This window comes from Dipteris shenzhenensis, chromosome 8, assembly GCF_047967505.1.
Source record: "Dipteris shenzhenensis isolate YYH24624 ecotype China chromosome 8, Dip_SZ_1.0, whole genome shotgun sequence".
Classification (NCBI taxonomy): domain Eukaryota; kingdom Viridiplantae; phylum Streptophyta; class Polypodiopsida; order Gleicheniales; family Dipteridaceae; genus Dipteris; species Dipteris shenzhenensis.
In genome coordinates, this window is record NC_141603.1 from 43,575,288 (window position 1) to 43,600,299 (window position 25,012).

A 25,012-nucleotide genomic window follows, 5' to 3' on the forward strand; every position below is an offset into this window, starting at 1 on the left:
TAGCACCATCACATGATGCATAGCACTAACCTTATAGAGTGCTATAAAGGAAAGGATTAGATCCCCTAACCCTAACCCTAAAAGGGTTTGTATATATTCTATCTTTTCAACTAAATCTAGTGTACAGTTAGTCATTTGTGGTGTGCTCTCTAGCTATGCCCTCTCTCCTCATCTCCACTCTTCTCCTCTCCCCTCTTCATATTTTGTCAATCCACTCCTTATGAGGCCCTTTTTGAGTCCAGAATTCCCCTAATCTTGACAAAGAAATGGTTGCCAGGGGATGGAGATGTAGATTCTTTGAAGTAGTAGGTAAAACACACACTTGCAAGTTCATTTGGATTTTAAAGATCCTAGCTTGATGCATTTGCATGGATCTCCTACAGGAACCTTCTTGGTCTGAGGATTTCACCAGACTTGGTTGCGAGGACCCATTACCACCCCCCTAAGTGGCATACCAGGGTTCAAGATAATGTTAAGTGGAAAAGTCCATGAAGGTATAGTAAGCATGGACTCACGAGAATTTTGGGACCATTTGAAGTCTTTTGAATCATTGCCTCGTCCAACTGGTCATAGGATCTGCACTTGATACACTCTATGGATGTCCTCGTTGAGCTAGTCGATGGGACTCGATCATGATTATGATAGCTTTGCTGCCCTCCATCGACTAGTTGGAGAGGGTTAATACTTCTGCTTACCTTTCATACATTGAGTCTTATCCACCACTACTATGTATGATGGCACCCTTCAGAATCCATGATCTTACTTTAAGGGTATTTCCAAGACCTATTCGTACTCATCACAATGTTAGTGAGACATGGATTTCATTAGTAAGTTACCCTTACTTTATATAATTGATTCGTTTTATCTAGGGCAGTAGTCCGACCCAATTCATTGTGATGGGCGGATTGCTGCCCTTGGATTGTGTGTTGGACCTGCGGGAATGCCATTGGTGGGAAACACACACACACACATGCACGCATGCACTTTTTTGGGGTAATGCACACGCACGCACGCGCGCGCGCACACACACACACACACACACAATGCATCCCCTCGGGAGCCTGGTATCCTAGCATCCCCACATTGGGATGGAAGAGGAATCACCTAAGCTTGATTGAAATTTCTAACTTTTTGACCTAACAATGATTATGGATGTGTTACTGTAGGACTGGAGGTTCCTTAGAATTTTTACTGATCGGGGTCCCATGACTTATGCCCTGATAGAGATGGGTTTAGCATCCCTAACCATGATAAGGAAACTAAAATAGGATGGATGTGAATTGTATATGGTTAGACCCCAAGGATTTACTATACCTTTAGGTAAGTGAACTCCCTATGATAGGAGTGTATTCCAAGAGGCCTATATGACCTTGACTAAGGCACAGTCCTTTGGAGACTTGGATCGTGATTCACCATCACCTTGCTCGCCATATATGGCATTGGATATGGAATAATAAGGTAGTAAACATCCAAGGAAAAAGGACGTATTAAACAAACAGGGGAACTAACATAGGAGGCATCTAAACATGGTCTTAGAACATGTTTTTGATTTAAAAATGGACCGCCATGGATGGATATGCTTGGCAACTTCCCACCACATCCCCTTAGACCACCAAGCTAATGATAAAACACTAAAGAATTAATGGGGCAAGCATGCACGCACGCACGCACTTTTTTGTGTGATAATATGAACAAATATATTATCTCAAGTTTACACACACACACACACACACACACACACACACACACACACACACACACACACACACACACACACACACACACACACACACACACACACACACACACACGCACACACACACACACACAGAGTCTACCCTCACACAAGGGGAAGGCCCAACAGACAATTGAGTGGGCATAGCCAAATTAAAAGCCCAAATCTAAGCCATCCTTGAGAGGAGTTGAATGCTCATGGCCTACTTAATGTGAGCATATGCCTTTACCACCTGAGCTACTGTCGTGGGCTGATCCCTCCATTGTTCCTCCATCTTATTAATACTTTTAAAAAAAATCTTGTTAATTGAGAGATTTTTGAGTAGGACTTGGACTTGAGGTTGAGGGCGGTTTTCCACTGAGGTCTAAAGTGTCCTATCTCATCAAGTTTAGGATCCTCTTTCATAGGACACTTTTCCATTGACCTATCCTAAGTCTTTGCATAGGAACTCCCTCAATAATGGTCCTAATGTGTCCTAAATTTATTTTGGTTCCCTACAGCCTCAAATTATTCTAAGAAGCATGATTGAACTTAAGACAAGGCTTTGCTCGTGACTATCACAACCTATGGCCTAGAGCAATAGTCTTTGTAAAATACCCATAAATTAAGTCTTTGCTTATGATCGCAATCACAATCTATGGCCTAGAGCATTAGTCTTTGCAAAATATAGTCCACTATGGCCATCTTAAAAATAACTAAGATTTTAGGACCATTTTGACTTATTAAAAAGCCGCGTTAAGTGCAAGTGTCTTGCTTTTTAATAATTCTCGTTTCACTGTATTGTGATGGTAATCACCTTTTCTTGGTGGTGGTTAGTCATTTAAGCTATTCTAAGGTAGCCTTCATATGGGAAGTGAGCAAAATCATTGCAACCACATGGTCATAAAGAAGCCACTGGATTACAAAAAACCCATCGAAGGGCAAGGGCTTCAATAATAAAGCCTTGGTAGTATGACTCATTACGAACAATGTGGTCACAAGAAGCCAGTATGATTGTGAAAGAACCCACGGATCTTCAATGGCCTCATCATAATCACGAGGTCATTGCAACCACATGATCATTAATAGGGATGTATTGAGAGATAGAAGCCAATGCATGTCTAAGGACTTCATAATAACTACCTGGTTGTAATGTAGCCCTTAAACGAGCCTTTAACCTTTATGTAATTCTTTTGTGCAATAGATTCTTACTAAGGGATCGAAATAAGGGATCGAAAAATGCTTATGGAGGTTCAAGTCTTCATCATGACCACATAATCATAATGAAGCTTCTTTCTTGCGATACATCCTTACTGTAACAACCACATATGGTTTGCAATACTTATATGTTCTCACATCAACTATTGGACTTACGTTCCTTGAACTCTATGTTCTCATAATTGCATTGCATTCATCAGTTAAGGTGAGGATAAGACCACCCATTATGAAATTATATTGATGGTCACATAATCATGGATATGACAAGGCACCATTAATAACATCACAGATGCATGGACATAACCTTAAGAAGTGAGAATATTTTCATTGCAATTGGACTTCTCATTACGCGGGAGTGTTGGTGCACCATTGTGATTTTGCACATGCCTTTGATGGAATTTTGACACCATATACTACCTAGGAACCAAAAGTGGCAAACCTAAAGAGGAAGGGATGTATGGTAAATTGGACTATTAAGGGCATAATTGTAAGAAATTTCAAATAATAATGTAGTAGGGGTTTGATTTTGGTAGATTGGAGTTGGGATCCTAGCACATGGGAAGAAATAGGATAGACAAAGGGGATTCCATCGTATTTCATGGGATTTAAATGGGATTTCTAATAAGTTACCAGTGCGTAATAGTCGAAAAACTAGGATGGTAGGTCAGAGCTGACACATGACACCATACATACTTCCAAATCCGTAAAAATGCAAGATTCCTTTCTAATCTTGGGGTCTAGAGGCCAAGGTCTAGGATGGGAGAAAAAGCATGGCAAATCACATTTTATACTTGTCCTATACGGCCGAGTATGGATAGGGAATCAAAATTTCATTCGAGCTTCATCAAGCTGCTAAGGGCCTTGATCATAAGGTGTGATCATGTAAAAGGAGATGCGCTAAACCTGTCTTGATCATTTCCTTTGCATCCATTTTGTAATATGTCCTACAAGTTAAACTCATAAAAGCATGTAAATAATAATTTGTGAAGCGCAAAGACTATTAGAATGCATGATAAGAGCCCCAACAATGCTCAACAATATCCCTTGAAGAATTATTTACAAAAATGCCAACACAAACTCTTAGGAATCAAAGCAAAACACACCTAACATAGCCACACGATGAACAAATTTGATCTTGCACTTTATTTTGGAATGAATACCCAAAAGCAAGGGTAATTCACGTGTGCAACGATAGATGACAAGGTCTACTCTAGTAAAAGTGTCCAACTCAACACTAGCCCAGAGAGAAGACACAATACTAGAGACAAGACACGGAGCCTAGAGACAAGGCGCAAGAAAGTAAATGAAGCCAGTACCCTCAATACTTAGAAAGAAAAACTAAAAGGTGAGGAAAAAAAAGAAATGCCCTTCAATATGGCCTTTTCATTAAGAGGTCCACACTATTTACTTTAAAAAGAGAAAAAAGGTACCGTGATGATAGATAATAGCAAGAAAGTTACATGATCAATTCGAAGATCATTTCGCAGTGATAAGAAGAAAAGTATGAAAGCTTTAGAGTTTCCAGCTAAATCATTGCCTCTTACACGCAATCATTTGTCCAGATTGAAGTGCTCGTCAAATTGATCCATGAACGTATCAGCCTCGTTTTTCACTACCTCGGACGGTCCCGACCTTGAAGTTTCGTCTGCCTCTTCACCACTGCTGCCGTTTTCTACTATCATGGCGTCGTTGGATGTTTTCTGTGATTCACCTTCGGATTGAACTTCATTTGAGAGTTCCCTCAGCCTGCTCTCCAACATCGAGAACGTGGGCGGCAATGGTTTAGCCCTCGGTGAACTCGAAAGTCCGCTGCGTTCCGAATCGTCCAGCGAAGGATCCGGAGGCCGGTAAATGGGCTCCGGAGTTTTAAGATCGTCGCCGGACGGCTTGTGGGAATCCATTTCGTGTGTGAATTCGTCTTTCAGTACTGAGGCTGAACCCTCATCCTGAGATGGCTTGTGGGAATCCATTTCGTATTTGAATTCGTCTTCTGGTACTGAGGCTGAACCCTCGTCTAACTTGTCCTCCTCTTGGCTCAACTTGCTTAACCGGCTATTACCGTCCTGTGGCCCCTCCGGCTTCCCATCCCCGTCACCAAAACCCTCTTGCTGGATCTCGTAGTAAGCATCGTCTTCTTGCAGGTTCTTGTCATAGGAATCGGAATCCTGTTCCTGAGTGTCGTAGTAATCATCATCGTCTGGCTGCTGGGTGTCCGAAGAGCCTTGACCTGAGGAAGGAGCACGGCATGAGGGGGATGTGCCGGGTAAGAGGGAAGCGAGGGATTGAAAGATGCGTGAAAGGAGGGAAGAGATCAAGAAAGCGACGAGGGGGAGGATTTGGGTGAACAACAAGTGAAGGAAAGAGAAGGAAGTTTGGGCGAGTTCGTGGAGGAAAGCTAGAAGGGAGGTCTGCATAACAGGAGCTAAAAATGCGCAGAAGAAGAAGATGAAGATGAATTTTGACAAAGAAAGAGAGAGAGGACTATGGAATTGAAGTTTGAAGGTGGCGTTTTGTAGCACTTGGTCAATGGTGCGTGGTGCCACGTCCACGTCATCAATCAGGTCAGCCTAAGGCATCTTTGTCTTGCCTTAATTCGTGGAAACTTCCTCACCTGGCAGCCATGCCGAGTCCCTCATCACCACCAAGGTGCATAACTCTCACAAGTGACCACCTACAATGTATATCCCTTCTAGTTGCTCAGTTGCTCACACTCGGTTCACAAGTGACCACCTACAATGCATATCCCTTCTAGTTGCTCAATTGCTCAGACTCGGTTCACTTGGGATGGTAGCAAAGCCTTCTTTTGAGGAGAATTGTAGCCGCTGTGTGATGTTCAGGCTGGGTTCAGATGGGGTGGCAACCAAACCCTCCTTTGGACAGGACCGCCACCACTGTGCGATTTTCAGATGGTGTGGACAGGCCCTTGCTCATTTACCTTTGATCCATGGTCCCCTTGAAAGGTTGTTGGCTATTGCAGCCGGGCTACTAGTTCCTCGGGGTGGTCACTATGTATAAACCCTCTATATCACGTGCGTTCAAGGCCTATATTTAAAGTCCCTTATCTGTAAAAAATTTCATTAATAAAATATACCCCTTTTCTATACAAATCTGTAAATTTTTTCCAAAACTATTTTAAATAGTCCCTTATGTATATTTATTTCTGTAAATTTTAGAAATAAAAAAAATCCTTCTGTTGAACTCACGTGATAGGGTTACATATGATGAGTGACCCCCCCGAGACTAGTTCCTTGACTGGTGCTTGGGCGAGGTGGGGTGCCGAACGAACTTCGTTCTGCGGATGATTCCTAACTCGAATGCTAGTCTTCTCACACATCAATCAATGCTTGAATGGCATCGAAACAACACCCGCCTCCTTTGAACCCACCCCTATTAGGACAAACAAGCTGTATGATGTGGGATTTCTGCCTCATCACGGAGTGCGTCAGCTATAGTGTCCAACTAGACTCCCTTTTGTGGTTGGTCTTGAACTTCATAACACCCTTTTCTGCTTTTCTCAACACCCAAGAAAAGGCCCTCCATCCTTAAGATTTTCATACGCTCCAAAGACTCGAGGTCATCGAGTGTGTTCTTGGGGTTGTGTCGGAGCACCCTTTTAGCAGTCAGAGAAGTAGATGCAAATATGTCAACCCAAAAAAAGTCACTGCCCTACATGCAAATACACTAGGTGAGTTGCCACCATTGGTAAAGGAGCTTGCCATGCTCGGAGCTCGAAAGGCCCCATGACTTCTTCTTTTTAACCTCTATGCACAAATTCTTTTTGCAGTTTGACATGTGAACGAGCCTACCTCACTCCATGCATGAACTCCAAGTGAGGTAAGCTTCTGTCTAGGAGATTCACTCAATCACACCTAGGGGAAGTTTGTGCCTTCCACATAGATACTGCCACCCATAGCAAAAAACACATAGATAGTGGATCAAGATGGGCTGAGAAAGGAAAGAAGAAAACAATGAAGAATCCCAATAGTCAAAATCCCTATTACTAGCCCCCCTACTCCAAAAAAAAATTCTCTTAGGAAGTGTTGGAAAGAGTACGGCGGTTCTCGTGCAGAGAGGGAACTTGAAACTCTATGAAAGGGGAGTCCATGCAAGACAGCAAGGTCATTGTTGGGACACATAGAAAAATGCAAGCCGAAGAATGTCCTTTCTGCAAGGATGTGCACAGATTTAAAATTAATCGATTTTAATCCAATAAAGCCATTTTTGGATGTGAAATAGAAGGAAAATTTTGACCAACCTCTGATTTTAATAAGCTAGAGTGATTATCCAATTACCATTGAATATATGGTATGCATATCTAAAAACATTGTGCAATACAGTACACACCTACTATTTCATAATGTCTTGTCTAGTGGTTCTTTTTAAGCTGTTTTTAAGTGACCATGCAGTAAGTGTTGTTTCACAACGTAGTATCTTTTTCTATATAAAGCAAGCCTCAAGGATATTGGCTATGGGAAAATCCAATTAGGAAGGGGGGTAGAGAGGATGTCATGGAGGGGAACAAAAAACTAGTTCAAATTTTTGGATTGGTAAATTGATGTAAATACATTAATTCAATCATAAAATTCTAAATGTGAATAGATATATCCATTGCTGCATATTCATCAAACATACCTCAGTGCATTGAATGTGTATAAAGTATGCAAAATACTAATCTCAAATTTTGTAAACATATATATATATATAGTATTAATGTGAATTTTTTTAAAACTTTAATATAGCGTTCTTAAAATAGAAGCAACCATAGAGTAAATGAGGAGGATGAAAATGGAGAAGTTGAAGCATGCCGGCCAACAAGATCTCATGAAGCAAAGAGCGAGCTGCATCAAATATGTCAGCCATGATGTAGATGTGTCCATATTTCCAGGGTGTTGACCTAGATGTCTGTTGTTTCTATTTCTTTTTAACAGAGAAGATTTGCATCCTCTTTTTCATCTCCAGACATTTGAATAAATTTTAACATCCATGAAAGTAGTCTGCATATTCATCATGTTAAACGTGTTGGCTATTTGAAAGGTAAATTTTTTTAATGATTTTAAATCTCCTTTTCATACATGGATATTTGCATGTTTAATTACTATGTAGATGCCAAGATGAGGAGTTCAATGACACCACATGTAGAATAATCTAGACTTTGATTTAGACAAACCAACCAATTGTCTTATCCCCTCCTGACATAATTGGTACATTTTAAATGTTGTAATCAACCTCTATCCAAGGCAAAGGATGGCACGTAGCCTTTTCCCACATCTTTGTCTAGGTTGTATAAGAACCCATTATACAATGATAGTTTGTGACACTATTTTATGCATCAAGGATTGGTTTTCATGCACACTAGTGTAATGGGTAGATGTATACACATGTTATGCCTTTCAAGTCCTTCTCGTAAGCAATTGGGTATGGTATATCATTTTCCACATCCCTCATTTAATTTATTCATACACTTTGTAGAAGTTTTATCATGTGAAGCGACAAGATACCCAAATCCTCTCAAGTAGAGCTGAGTCTGATATTTTATAGTCAATATTAACTTATATACTTGTAGATAAGTATTAGCAAACTCATATTGTATCTTGTCATGAATAATAACACACCTTGCACCTCCAAACCTTGCAATTGAATATAATGTTCCATCCAAGTCAAGTAAGGTTTTGCAAATTCAAGGTAGGAAATCCCAAAAGAAAAGCATCTTTTTAACTTACTCAAGCTAGCAACAATCATAACAATGCAAAAAATAACACTTGATTCCCATAACTTGAGGTTGCTTCTCTAAATACAACACAAAAAGACTCAGTGACATGTTCCCCCTGTAGGAATCCCAGCTCCTCAAAATCATAAACAAAACCAGTAGGTAAGTCCATAAGAATGAAATGAATAGCCCAGTACCTTCTTACCCATCTGCATGTAGGTTCTCTCAGTGTTCACAACTGACAAGGAAAAAATATGGATATGTGAGTATTGGTCATTCCTCTTTCCCATAGCATAGAGATGTAATCTGGTGATCCATATACAAGTTCTCATGATCACCTTAGCCACTCACTTTGTATCTAACACAGACTGAACATTTTCAAAACCCTTCATCCCAACATGGGCAGAATCACAATGAACTAGGAGAAAAATTTGAGGCCCATCATGCTGGCTTTCTTCAACATCCTACTGAACATCATCATGCACCTCCAAAGGTGGGCTATACATAGTAATATCTACATGTAAAGCAACTCACCCTCCTGAGATCTGAGGGTCAAAAACATGTGTTTCCTCCCCTCCAACTTGATGTCCTCAAGATATTGCTAAAGTGAATATTCCCTAGGGGTTTGGAGAGGTTGAACTATGCTTATAACTGCAAGTAGATCCTCTAAGACAACCAATGATTCCTTCTCAACTTTCTCTAGACAGACATTTGTTAAACATATAGTAATAGGTACAAGTCAAAGGTAGAAATGACCATTAACAAATGTTTTTCCATTACAATTACATCATATGAAACTTACCCTCTATATTCTATATCTCAAATTGGCATGAAGTACATGTCGTTCATGACTTTGTTGGATTCTAGTAGCAGCAAAAACACTGACTTTTTTCCATTCTTAGGTCAACACTAGCAAGTGAACTCAATTTTTCCAAAGTGACACAAGAGTCACACCCATGATAACAAAATGAAAACAACCTTGAATTTCACACATCCCCATGTCTAGGATCAATGTAATTCAATAGTTATAAAAAACTCAACAAAATAAGCCAAGTCACATATTCCAACCTTGAATACAAGTCATGACAAATAACCAAGGGTCAAAGGAAACCATGGTTTGTTCCCCTTGGATATTTTGGTCTCAATTTCCCTATCACTTGGGCTTCATCATGAGCCAATGATTCAATGAATGGTTGCGGATCACACTCACGAATTTTATAAATGTGTCACTCAAGCTAGGCTTGATGATGACATGCTCATTAAGCCTACCAAAAGTAGAGAATCCCCAAAAATATATAGTGTCACATCCCTAATTAAAATCACTTGCATTTATTATTTTGCTTAATGAAACCACCAACCCATGCTTGTACTTAAGAGAAAACATTACCAAAAGATTCCTTTCACTGGAGAAGGGACTTATGAATTCATTCTCTATAGCTAGACAAAGAGTGATATGCCACTTGTTTTCTTAGGGTCTATCACAGTACTAATAGCTTTGATGTACCTAGACTTGGTGGGCCTTGTCAGCTTCATTTATCTATGACATCCAAGATATAGTACGATGGTTCCCTTTCCAAACATAAGACCTATTTTGTGAAAGGAACTTGTACTAAAAAGAAAAAAGATTTATTTCTCAAAGCTAGCATCAACTTCCCTCGATATAGGTGATCATGATTCCTTGGTTTCATCTATTACTTCCATTGCATGTAAAAAAAAAGAAAATAAATGCAGATATCCTTCAAATTGGAATGAAGTCTCGAGGGAAGAGACATCATTCCTCAAGCCTCTCACTCTTGCATATGTGACAAGACTATAAAGGGGGATTCTTGGACATTTGCTCCCACAATTTTGCATCTCCCAATAATGTCACCCCCACCAGCCATTTACAAGTCCATTTCACTAACCAGGAGCTTAGCCTCATCATCATCCTATGTCTCCATGTGGTCACTTGCTATGTCTATAGATTTTTTAGCCTACTCAATTACGTTTTCATAAATTCCCAAATTGGAAAGGCCTTCAAAGGAAGCCCCATTAGCCATATCCCTTCTTTGACCTTTATAACCCAAAGAGGGAGGGATGGTTTCCAACCCCTCTCTTAACTTCATCATTCTTTTCTTTGCACCCCTTTTCATTCTGCATGAAACAATTCAAGTCATATAATAAACATGACAAAAACAAAACAAATATAATTAAACCATAGTCTCCTCTAAAATGTTGTTTTTAATTCAACCATGCCTTTGAAGAGGAGAAAAAGACTATTTCATCCTAAAGTAATAATAAACATTATTCCATCCAACCATCCCCTCAACAAAAATAGAAACACAAACCAAGTTTTCCAACTGAACGTCTTGGCAGTGCAAATGGAAAATAATAGAATTCATGGATTTTCCATTGCTAAGAGACCATTCAAAAATAACATGCCCTTTTGGGACATTTTAGATAGGTTGTTAACATGTTGTCTAAATTAGTCCAAAAGGCTAGGATTTTATTGGCTATCGAAAATGGTCCAAAAGATCACTTTTGTAATAGTCTATTAGCTCAAAAAACATGCCTTTTTGGTTTAAAACATTCCATGGCCTCTAGGACACATGATTAACATGCCTTTTTCTCAAAGACAATTAAAAAAGTGGCTTGTTGGATTTTAGATAGCATGTTGACACGCAGTCTATAATGGTCCAAAAGGCCATTCTTCTAATGGTTCTTGGACTAAAAAAAGGCATGGCTTTCAAGGTGCTGGACTACTAAAAAAGTGGCCTTTTGGTCCATTTTGGATAGCATGTTGACATGCTGTCTAAAATGGTCTAAAATGCCATTCTTTTAATGCTTCATGGCCTCTAGGATAGCATGAAGTTCATGCCTTTCACGAACCCATGGACCATTAAAGTGACCTTTTGGACCATTTTGAATAGCGTGTTGAAACAATGTACCAAATGGTCCAAAAGTCCACTTTTTGAACGGCCCTTGGGCTTCAAAAAGGCATGAATTTCATACTCTCTTGGAGGGCATGGAATGTAAAAAAAAAGGCCTTTAAACCATTTTAGATAGCGTGTCACCACACTATCCAAAATGGTCCAAAAGGACTTTTTTTAAATGGTGTATTAGACAACGTGTTGACACTCTATCTAAAACCATCCAAAATTCCATTTTTCTAATGGTGCTTAGGCTCCAAAAAGGCATGGATTTGAAGCTAAGAGGCCTTCCAAAAGTGGCCTTTTGGATCATTTTGGACAAGGTGATGATGCGCTATCCAAAATGGTTCAAAAGGGCATTTCTTAATGCTCCATGGCCTCCAAGATAGCATGGGCTATTTTGACTCCATTTTGGGCTCTTCTAGCTCCAGGTTAAGCTCTTGCATTTACCCTCATCTTTCATCCTTATCATTTCGTGAACATCAACATAAACATCAGCAATTTCATTGCTTGTATTTGTTTCTAAATTTTTAGTTTGTGCTTTTGCACTCAAGTCCTCCCAAACAATTGTAACTTTGCCAATGGATTCTGACTATAAACCAAAATTTGATTGCATGGCATTATCATTTGCATCAAAATATTTATCCTCGAACTTAGTAAAATCATCATAAAACATTTCAGAGTCATCATCCTTCAAATTTGAAATTCCTGTTTGGAAAACCACCTCCATGAGTGATTCTTTCGGAATATTGCGTGCATCATTTTCTTCACTGAGTTGAATTCAAAGGATGGTATTGGAGTTAGGGAGGGATGTGAGAAGATTAAAAAAAAGAGTGGCAAGATAAGGGAGATCAGAAGGTAGACCACATAATTCTCTGGCAGATCTTTGTCGCTTCTAGTAGGCATTGTTAGCTTTACTGTAGGATTTTTCTAGGAGTTATATCCTAGGGAAGTTGATGATGATTGTTGCAGTAAGGGTAGGAGGCGGGGGCTACTACCCGAAGCGGTGGGATTCCCATCAAGCCCTCATATAGTAGTATTGCATCAAGCTTTAACTGTATGAGATTTGCATGCACTGAGAGATAGAACCCATTTCTCTCATCGTTATCCCTCTGCTAGCATAGATCCTAGAGAGTCTTTGTGCTCACTAGCCTGGTCCAATCAAGGAGAGATATTGCATGTAACATCTTGATTTGCAAGTGTTTCCAATAAATGCATATTCTTCCTTCAAGGTGATCCTCTTGCTAGAGGATTGCAACAAGCTCATGGTATAATGTAGTGATGCCCTGTAGCAACAAATCTTGTGCTGACCCCTCTGCATCATCATCGGCTTGACTTGGTAGTTGAAGTTCCAACTTGGAAATTATTGCCTTTTGATTTTGCAACTCTATGCACTTTTCTTTATACTTACCCAGTGTTGAGGTGTATGCAAGCTGTAGACTATTGAATTGTTGAGGTGCTTTTGGTTGCCCTGACAATTGATCATTAAGCACGATGAGTTGGAGTATCTCTTGTCCTTGAGCATCCATTTATGCATTGGCATTCACAAGTGTCTCCGTTGATGCTATGCATCCTTCTCTAGTGCCTCAATTTGGTGTTTACCTTCTTTGAGGCTATGCTGCAACTCATTGTTTATGTCTGTTATGGCTTGGACATGATCCTCTTTAAGTAGCAAGGTTTCGTTTAAGTGCACCATTTTCAAAAAAAGATCATCACAAGTGAATTGCATCTGGGAGAGGGATAACTCGACCTCTTCCTTTCTGGTCAAGGCATTAGATAGCTGTAGGTGTTTTTCTTGGAGAAAAACCGTGGCTTGTAAGGCCTCCTTCCTACTTTCTGCTAGAGAATTTTGAACAAGGCACAGTTGCTTCATTTACTCAGCCATGCTTTCCTTGACGTTATGAGTTTCAATCTCGACAGTTTGCAACTTGATTTGGAGTGATGGGAGCATCTGTCTTTCCATTTCTCTTTCGTGCTCATCCAATGCCATGGTAGCAAATAATTGTGACCATTGTTGCAATTGCTGACTATGATGCTGTATAATCTAGAATGTGCTATTGCCTTGCTTGTATAGGTCATATAGTTGACTCCCATGCGCCCATGTGGAAATTTGATCTCTTTCTTGAACATCAATTGTTGTAGGGTGCCACTAGAGAAACCGTGGAGTCATCAACATTGTTGACTTGTGATTCTTGAAGAGGCATACTATTTGTCTCACTTGTAAAGTCATTGGGGGGTAGGGTCTCCTCTTGGATTTTCAGCCCTTGAGTCCTTCTGTTGCGGTAGCAATACTGAACAAAGTTTTCATATTCTTTGGCAGAGTTCCACATTGTCATTCTTTGGAATCATTTAGATTGTCGTGCATCCATGTTATCTGCATTGAGAGTAGGTAGAGGCTCTAATTCCCATTCTGATGAAATATCAAATTTTCAAAGTCTTCTATATCTTGTGTTGAGAGGGGTGTAGAGGCTTCCTCTTGCTGTATTGCAAACCCAATTATAATGGCCTATAGATGGGCAATGTAGCTTTTTCCATTATGTGTAGTGGATACATAATTGGTCAGCGGCAAGGATATGTGTTGAGCCCAGTCTTGTAGTTTTTCCCTACCATGGAGTGTGTTAAGTGAATGCTTCATAAGAGGTCATACCCTGAATTGATTTAACCAAAAGCCGATTAAGCAAGTAGTTTGCAGTGGCAATTGCTTCTACCCAATATTGATTCAAAAGATGCTTCTCACTAAGCATTTCTCTAGCATTTTTGGCTAAAGCAACATTATTCCTTTCAGCTCTTGCATTCTTTTGAGGAGTATTTGCACAAGTGAATTGTCTTTGAATGCCATGACTTCCGCAAAAGTTCATGAATGCTGAAGACATGTATTCACCTCCTCTTTCTGATCTCATGACTTTGATCTTTTTGCCTACCTGATTCTCAACCATGGCTTTGAATTATAAAATCTAGAAAAGACTTCAGATTTCTCTTTCAAAAAGTAGACCCAACAATATCTGTTGTAGTCATTGCTGAAAGTCAAGCAGTGAAGTCAACCATTGATGCTGCGGGGTCTATGCATAACCCCATACATCTGTATGAATCAAATCAAGAATACCTCATGCTCAAGAGGTGCTTCTCCCAAATTTGGTTCACTTTTGTTTACCAAAGTAGGATGCTTTTCAAACTTTCCAAGAAACTAAAGCTTAGGAATTCCAATTACCATATTCTGATTTTTGAGCTGTATGACTTGTCTATATCTCTTGTGCCATACTGCGGAAAGTGGCATCTATTGCGGTTGATCCCTGTGCTTCTAGTGAGGCAATGGTGGAGCTACTACAGAACCGTCATATGGTCTATGTGTAGATCCATCGACATACTCCCATTTGTCTTGAAGTACAAGAATGGTCTCCATTCGATGTTTCCATGTGCCATAGTTGGAATTGTCTAGCTTATCAGAGATGCCTCCAAACTGAGGTTGCTAGTGGTGGACGTGGTGCAAGAAATGTACTCAAAGTGGCTATGAAATCACTGTTTGAATCAACTGCAATACACTATCTGTATCAATTGAAATCTGAATTGTCGGTGAAGATAGAACCGCAATATATAATCCAATCTATTACAAGGCTTGTGGCAAACATGCTGGGAATAGCCAAGAGGATTTACAAGGCTAAAATGACATGCACAATGATGGAAAATAAACAAATAGGCTTTGCAATGAAGGCATGTGAGTGCAAAATGAACAAATGTGCAATCTGCTTGGTGATGATCAATCAGCTACCAATGCCACTAAAAGCTCTGAAGTCTACTCATCACTGAATTGTGGAACATCGAGTTTTAGGACATGTAATGATGTGAAACCACATGTGAGCAAAGGGACTATTTGGTACTATTTGGTAATGATGTGAAACCACTCCAAGTAGGTACTATTTGGGAATTTTTGGGCATGGCTTCGATTGGCTACTTTCGAGTTCTCTCCACTTTGGATGATTTAATCTACTCTGATCTAGATCTAGACCAACCATCGAGCGATGAAAAAGCAACAAATAATTTCCCTGTAGTCGAGTATGTAGATAGGTCGTTGGATCTCTCACTGTCAAAGTATTTGGCTATAGAAGCTAACGGTAGGACAATGGAGGAAAGGGTGAAGCTTGTGGGAAGCCTAAGTCGCCCTTGCTTGTAGATGTAGTCGTTGATGCTTTTGTAGTAGTCAATGCCTATGCAGCTACTGTTGCCTTCCTTGCCACTTAGCTTTAGTTGAAGCTGTGTGCCTTGGTTGTAGAAGTTTGAAATTGTGGGTAGTGGTGCAGCTTGTGAGAATTGGAGGCTTTCTTCATGAAGTGTGAGGGTTTATTCACAAAATCCCTCTCTCAATCAAACCAATTTTCTCATAGATCTCTCAACAAATCCTCCTATGAATACTTAAAGAGTCTCTCTCTCACACCTTAAGAACGTCTCTCTCTCTCTTTCTCACACAAGAACAATGAGAATGAACGAAAAACCTTTGAACGAAAATTCTCTCAATGGATGGAAATGTTCTCTCACTCTACACAAGTGAAAGAACACTCAATTGCATTTGATCTCTCAATCACTCTCTCACGCTCTCGCAAGGATCTTGATGTCTCAGCGGACACAAGGGAGCTCTAATACCATGAACACACATGGAGAGGAGAGAGGGGAATATTGGAGATGAGTAGAGAGGGCATAGCTAGAGAGCACACCACAAATGACTAACTGTACACTAGGTTTGGTTGAAAATGTAGAATATATACAAACCCCTTTAGGCTCTTTAGGGTTAAGGGTTCTAACCCTTTCCTTTATAGCACTCTTTTGGGTTAGTGCTATGCACATATTGAACATATGACGTTGAGATGGTTCCTCAATATTCTTGTACTGTTATGTGTAGGCTTGGTAGTACAAATTTCAGTGGGACCATAGCTCAAGGCCGTATAATAATTGAAAAAGGTGTAATCCTTATAGGTCCTCTAGCAATGGTTCACATACTTCACCATGGATAGGCAGATTGAGATCAGGAGAATCTCCTTGAGTGTGGTTCGGTGTGTCCATAAGGCTGCATTTATTTTCTCTTCCCAATTAAAAAACTTTTTTTCTCCTACCTTGGTGAGGATAATGCATAATATTTTGTTGGTGGATTTGGCTTGTCCATTCCCTTGGGGGTAGTACGGTGTGGTTTCTCTATGGATCACCATAAAGCCAAACGAGTTCTTGGATAACCTCATTGACAAAATGCTTGCCTCGATCAATGGGACATTTGAATCGGTGATCACATTCTTATACAAGAACTTTTTTGTGCTTCTAGCATCTTCCTTTTTGACTGCTTTAGTTTTAGCCCATTTGCTAAAGTAATCAATTGGCCACAATGATGTAGCGTGCCGGTGTTCCCTTTGTTGCTGGATGTATGGGACCCACAAAATCAATCCCCCATTTTTCAAATGGTTTTTGTGTAACGATTGTTGTTAGGGGATTGAAGTCCTTGTGTTGTGGTTTAGTAGTTTGTTGGCATACATCACAGCTTTTGACATATTCATAGACATGTGCCCAAAGTGTTGGCTACCACAAGTAGCCTATGAGGAGGACTTTTCTTGCTAATGCTTTCCCTTGGAAGTGTCCTCCTGCAATGCCTTCATGGACTTCACTGAGGAATGGCATAATCTCATGCGGCATTAGGGTAGAAGCCATCGACTGATGCGGCCTATGGTAGATGGCCGGTTCACAAGATATAATAAGGCTCGATAATCTATATCGAAGATAATGTTAGTAGCCAGTAGATAGTGTCAAAATTTCTTCATGATGTAGATCCTTATCAAATCTTCTCTTTTTGTTGTGGTGTAATTCAGCTTTGCATCAGCCAGGTTGACATAATACACTCCCTATTGCATAGTTGGAACCACCAGTATGTACATGAAATTTTTTGTCCCAATTGGGTGCCATTTTATGATTACAACTCCCTAGTCAATAAAAAGGTTTTTCAAAATTCATGGAGTAAAGGACGTGTCCTCTACATATCCAAGGAAAGAGAGGCTATTTGGAGGACACATCTCCTTGCTCATAGCTTGATAGCTATGGATGATCTTAGTTAGGAAGAAAGAGAGATTATTACCCAAAGACACGATACTCTGCCACCTCTCAATAGCTCACCATTAAAGCCTAGTGAAATTCCATATGCAAAACCTTATATTCTTGAGAGAGAGATGGAAATAAGTTTATCATTGGTTAATAACAAAGCAAGGAAATTTGGTGACTACTCACTCTTAGCACCAATTTCTATTGACATGTGGGAAATAATGGGTGACTTCAAAAAATAAGGAAGAGAATTCAAGGAGCACACACAAAGGGGTAAGGAGACACCAAAATGTGGTGGAGAAAAAGCTACTCCAGCTTATTTCTCTATCATATATATATGAATATACATGGGCACTGTATAAGTGGGTGGGCACACTGCCCTTTACCCCAACATATAGCACGTGTGATCAAGCGGTATTTAAAAAAACCCCTACCTACGGGTTTTAATAACCTATGTACACCCCTTATAACACTTATTTCATTAATTTTGGACTCATGTGTCTACTTTTGATCTATTCCTTAAAATCCTTCCCAAACTAAAAGTTTACTTTATGAAATTGTCATTTGAGAATCAAAAGTTTACTTTCTGGCACTGTCATTTTCACATAATACATTTCAAAATATCTCTCTACAATGTTGTACAAATAATGCAAAAACTACTATTAAGTCCTAAATTTGTATTTCTTGTTTATGAGAATCATATTCTTAAAATAAAAAATCCGAGTTATTAGTTTAAATCCATGAAAAACCATGCTATTGAGGATTCACAACATTTTAAAAATGTATACATAAGAGACCTGTAAGACTCTTTTTACTTTCAATGTAGAAAACTATAACACTCTTGAATATTCAAGAAATTAAAAGGTTTATATAGACATGAGACATGATGGAAGCCTATTTTGTACTCCAAAAAATAGCAATAGCTATGCTTGCAATTTTACATTATCATATCATAAGTTTTACAACAAATATTGCTCTGGATGTGTCTTTGTACAAAGGATCTCCTGTGGCTTTTTCAATAATTTAAATTTTCCTTTACAATGAGTTTAGTATAAATGGGCGATCCAAACATTTGCTTGTTTGAATGTCCTTTTCTATCATGATCTCAGAAATGAGCGATCCAAACATTTGCTTTTTCAGAATGTCCTTTCTATCGTCACTTGTCGCTTGGGTGCCATCTTCATTCACTCTCATCTGACTACCACCACCACCTTCACTCTTTCTCGATTTGAATGGTGTTATCATGGGCATTCTTCATTTGCGCTATCTCCTTCTACTTACTCCTGGGCGAGCATCTTTATGAACTCTGTAATGTGCGTAATAATTGGTTGCGGTAATTTCATTTTGTCTTCTACATCATACCCCATGTGCTTCTTTGTTTTCTTTGACCTTGATTTCCAGGATACTATGACTGTCTCTATGGAAAGTCTTGAAATTGCATCATGGTTTGGGACCCATTCCTTTTTGAGCAGACAACTACTATACAATGTACTATTATCTTGGTTCTCCTTCCTACCCCTTGGCTCATACCATACCGCTGTAAATGTTGTAGCTCTCCCCCGGTCATCCATGCTCATGTCAACTACTTTTGCAACCCAAAACTTCACGTTCTCATGTTCATCATCCGATGGTCAAACTGTAATAAAACAATGGACATCTATGTCTATTTGTGGCATAAACTCTCTCTTCTTGGGTCCACAAATGGACATGGGAGCAACGATTTAAACTCATTTTCAAAGAGACCACATGCTGGACGCAAGTCATTACCAACATTTGGCCATAGTAAAGGCCATTCTTCCTTAATATCATCTTCTCGCATTTTTGCAAGGTCCTTTATCAATTGGTAGGTCTTGCTAATTACAACAGTAGTGTGTTCCTGCCAAGAGGGCTTCCAATCAGGAAATCTCTGGAGCATTTCCTCTTTGTATGTAATAAAAGCTTTTAAGCCTTCTATTTCACCTTTGGATTTCTCGCTGAATTCTTTTATAGGAGCCCATGTTGGATGCATTTCTTTGCTCGGGATTGAAGTTAAGAGAGAGTAAGGTTCTTTAGGTTCCCATTTTATATCAAGAGAATAGTGTTGCTATTGCATCACTGGTTTTTCATCCTTCAAGAAAAAGCAAAAATAGTGTAGAGCGCTATGACCTATCAGGGCATCACCACCTTTTTGTATGAAAGGTAGAATAAAGCTCTTCCAATCATACATCCTCTCAACCATTGAGCATATTGTTCCTTCCTTACGGCCACCAACTTGCCTCCCACATTTTCTTATCAAGTCATCCATCGTCTCCATGTCCTTGTGTTTTAGTTCTCTTGAAACTGTGCTAAATACCTGATCGATATCCTCATGTGTGTGCCCAACCAACTTCAATCTCATTGAAGATTCTATGAGCGATTAGCATTGAGCAAAATGCAAAGAAGAGTACATTCTTATTCTCTCGTCCACAATTGTCTGCTTGTACTCTCAAAGTTGCTGGTAGGCGACCTTTTTCTGCATGTACATTGTTAATTGCCTTCATAACGGATGTTACAACTTGATTGCTATCATGTAGATACAAGGAATCAATCCATATGTCCGCAAAAAACTTAAATCCGTGCACGTTACATAGATGTGTCTTTAAAAAGTATTTCCTTGTAGCTTAGGTGGAGTGTTAACGAATCGAGGTAATGTTGTTGTTTTTTGATCCATACCATCTACAATAATGCACATGTACTCATTTGGGTGAGAAATAGCTTGCTCCTTCCAAAATGCATATTTCATTCTAGAATGTCGAACAAGTCCATGATGAAATTCTCTCTTTTTTTTGTAAGCTTCTTTTTGTTCTGGAGATGTTGCACTCTCAAGTGCTTGCTTTAGATCATCACAGTCGTTGCACTTTGTCATTTTTTGCATCTTTAGTATTTTAACATGTCCAAAGCTTTTTTTCCAAAGAGTATACAAAGTATGAAAAGATGCCGGTGCATCCCTCTTTGCCTCTGTGTTTCTCCAATAGAGTTAAATACTTCTTTTTTGGTCAAACCTATCGGAAGATGCATTTCTGATAGATGGGGTTGCGGTAAAGCATTTTCATAAATGTAATCTTCCAAAATTACTGTTGCCGCAACCGTTGAGGCTCTTGTTTTGGGCCTTCCTATGTTTCCATGAATGTTAAATTTAACTCCATACTTTGCTTTATTAGCCAAATTCCAATATGTGCCATGTGATAATCCTGTAATAATGCAATATGCATTATTGCAAATACTTTTTCCATTTATGAGAGGCCTTATCTGTTGTCCTGAACTTCGCCTTCTCTTATCATTTACAAGAAAGCAAGACAATCTTGTGAGTAGGTATTCATGTCTTCTGCTTCCTTTCCTTTGCCAGACATGTTCTCTACAACCCTTGATGTCATGTAAGTTAATGGATCGCATACATGTACGCTTACAGCATGTAGATCGCATTTCTTTTAGCATAACATCTTCACTCATTACTCTTATTCTCTTTGGTTGCTTTTCTGGATCTGCCTGGACTCGTTGTCTTTTCATGCATCTGTATGTCCGTTTTGGGACCTTCTATACATTCTTATTTGGATTTGTGTAGTTCTCCTTGTAAGATTTATTTGTCACGTTATTTTCATGAGATGTTGCATCCTTGATCTTATCACTCTGACAGTCAAATACTGAATATTCCTTTGTTGATGTCATCCTTGCTTTTGATACATTCGTCAAACCATTTGTAACATTAATTATTTCACAATCAAAGTCAAATACTGAATAGTCCTTTGTTGATCTCATCCCTACTTTTGATACAATCGTAGAACCACTTGTCACAATGGCATTAGAGTGTCCCGAATGATCTTCAAACTCATCTATTCCTGAGAGAACATCACTCATTGATGCACTTTCTATGGATTTCATAACTCCATAGTCAGTGGTGATAGAGTGTCTAGAATGATCTTCAAACTCATCTATTCCTGAGAGAACATCACTCATTGATGCACTTTTTATGGATTTCATAACTCCATAGTCTTGAAACTCCTCTACTCCAGAGAGAACATCACTCATTATACTATCGTGTATGATTTCCATAATTCCATAGTTACTTGGTTTGACTCCAAGAACTTTATCAGTATCCATGAAGCCATCCATGCTTGAAAATATCACTTTTGACATCTTTGCCCAAGTTCTCAATGTGCATGAACTAATCCACCCTGGAAAAGGCATCACTTGTGAAATATTTTTCTTTCTCGGTACCAATGAACCCATCGACTTCTGATAAGACGTCAGTGCTATAGTTGAGTGCATTGGAATCATCCATCTTTGAAGGAATAGAGCTTGGTACATTGGCATATTCTTTCAATTCTTTGATGTTGTAGTATACATTATGTTTAACATTAAAAGCCACATGCCGAGTCTTTCCAGTCTTTAAAAATTGCATGCTCCATCTCAAATCCTTACCTACCTCATAGTAGGGACCATCCAATGACATTGAGTTATCATCCATACCATCATCCATAACTTTTTGAATTCTCATCTGCACAAATGTCCAGTGTTCCACTTGTTCAAATCCCAAGACTTGACCTTCTGCTACATTCTTATTTGCAAATGATAACATTTGTAAAATATCTCCCACTCTAAAATCCAAAGATATGCACTTTGTATTCCTGATGACATGTGTTGGATAAGTCTCATCTCTGTCCCATGCAATAAATGCTTTATTGGAAGTATTATAGGGCATAACATCTCCAAGGATTTCCATATCCCCACACTTATGCTTTAGCTCAACATGTGCACTAAGAATCCTTGATACGATAACCGCCACCTTCTCTTTGCCAAGTCTTCTAAAGTGATAAATAGAAATAGGATCACTTTCATGGATTGTAGCAAATGCAACTACTTCTCTTTTGCAACATAGATACACCTCCATCCCTGGAATAAATTTTGTAGCCATCTCCTTTGTGAGTTTCCTTTGCAAACGAGCTGTAAGAACCATTATAAAGAACATTAGTCTCTTCTCAATAATCTACTTTATTAATGATTTAAAAATCTAGATCTTGTTTAAAAATTTAATCAAACCCTAAACCCTAAATCCTAACCCCTAAACCCTAAACCCTAATTCGACCCTTCAAACCATAAACCCTAATTCCTAAACCCTAAACCCTAACCCCTAATTTCTAAACCCTAAATTCTATACCCTAATCCCTAATTCTTAAACCCTTAAACCCTAAGCCCTAGATCCTAAACCCTAATTCCTAAACCTAAATCCTAAACCCCTAAATCCTAATCCGTAAACCCTAACCCCTAATCCCTAATCCCAAAATCCTAATCCCAAAACTCTAATGCCTAAACCCTAACCCTTAAACCCTAAACCCTAATACCTAAACCTAAACTCGTAAACCCTAATCCCTAAACCCTAACTCATAACCCCTAATCCCTAAACAGTAAATGTTAATCTTGACTCTCTAAACCCTCAACCCTAACCAATAAAAAACCTAAACCCTAACTCCCAAACCCTAAACCCTAAACCCTAAACCCTAAGCCCTAAACTCTAAAGCCTAAAGCCTAAACCCTAAACCCTAACTCCCAAACCCTAAACCCTAACCCCTAAACCCTAAACCCTAACTCCCAAACCCTAAATCCTAAACCCTAAACCCTAAACCTTAACCCCTAAACCCTAAACCCTAAATTCTAAACCCTAAGCCTCAAACCCTAAACCCTAAACCCTACCCCCTAAACCCTAAACCCAAACCACCAAACCCTAAACCCTAACCCCCAAACCTTGAACCCTAAACCCTAACCCTCAAAACCACCAAACCCTAAATCCTAACCCTAACTCACAAACCCTAAACCCTAAACCCTAACTCACCAAACCCCAAACCCTAAACCCTAAACCCTAACTCACCAAACCCCAAACCCTAAACCCAAACCACCAAATCCTAAACCTTAAATCCTATGAGTGTTTTCAGTAATATCATTTATTTAAGTAATAGTTTTAATTAGAATTCATAAGTAGTAGTGGAATTGATAGTAGGAATGTGGGAATGGGAGTGGGAGTTGGGAGGGTGGTAGTGGGAGAAAGGGAGAGTGGGAGTGTGGAGAAAGGGAGTGTGGGAGGGTGGTAGTGGGAGAAAGGGAGAGTGGGAGAGGGAGTGGGAATGGGGGCGGTGGGGGTGGGGGTGGGAGGATGGGAGTGGGAGTGGGAGAGGGAGTGGGAATGGGGTGTAGTGTCTCTATCATCCAGGCCAGAGGTCCGTGAGTGCTCCATGAGCAAGAGAGAGCCACGGTGCTAGGAGACATTGTGTAGAGGCAGAGACGGGCCACGAGGGCAACGCAGGTAATATATGAGCGTAGGCTGTGGTCTTGGAGAGAGAGCTATGGAGTGATGGAGCGGTGACGTTGATACTGTGCGGATTGGGAGGATCACAAATGACGGGAGTTTGGTCGTGCATACACTGTGAACATGAGGCTAACATAGTGTGAAGGCCATAGTCGGGCGATGGGAGCTCAGTGTGCTCTGTGAGCAAGAAATAAACAATGGGGGCCTGAGGCTTGAAGGTGACGAGGTAGCTTCCTGTTTTGATCGGGGATGTCACTACTGACACGAGCTGGAGCTTCTAGATTTGAAAAGGGCATCGCTATGAAGTAGGCTTAGTGAACCTTGAGTCCTTGAGTTTGTGAGTAGGAGAATAGAGCACACGGATGTTGCTTGAAGGATGGATGGGACTATGCATTTGATGTGAGGCTGCTGGCTGCTGGGGACAGAGGTGGTGTATATGTATAAGGGGCTTTGAACTTTGGCATAGCGCTGCTACTAGATAGGCCGGGAGTGCCTTGGATAGTGGAGGTCTTGCAGGAGATTAAGAGATTGAGGCAGTTGCTTGAGGTGTCTTCTACATGCACTCATATGTGATTGGTTAGGAGCTAATGCTTAGAAAGAGTTTGAGGAATGGCCATGGTATCATACCTGCTGGTTGAAAGACTATTAATAGACAAGAAGGGCTTCTTGAAGGAGAGGCCATTGCTGTGGAGCTAGATGGTGAAACCAGAGCCAGTAGGGGAGCTCAGTTTGCACTCAAGGAAGCTAGGGGTAGCAAGAACTAGTGGTTGTAGTCATTTTCCAACTAGAAGAAGTTCTACAACTGTCCAACCAGAGAGTCTTCCAGGCCAAGGAAGGGCAAATATTGATAACAATGGTGTAATTAGAAAAATGTTTTTGGTGTTTGAGATGAGCCACAGGGTGGAGGCTATTATTGTACCACAACATGTGTAGTATGAAGTAATATTCAATGAAGTTACAGAGGAGCGGTGGGTTCTTATTCTCTATAGATAACAGATGAGGTAGCTGTAGGATTGGAGTTTCCCAAGAGCCAGTGGCCAAGAGATCTATTTTATGAGATAGATATGATACTAGAGTAT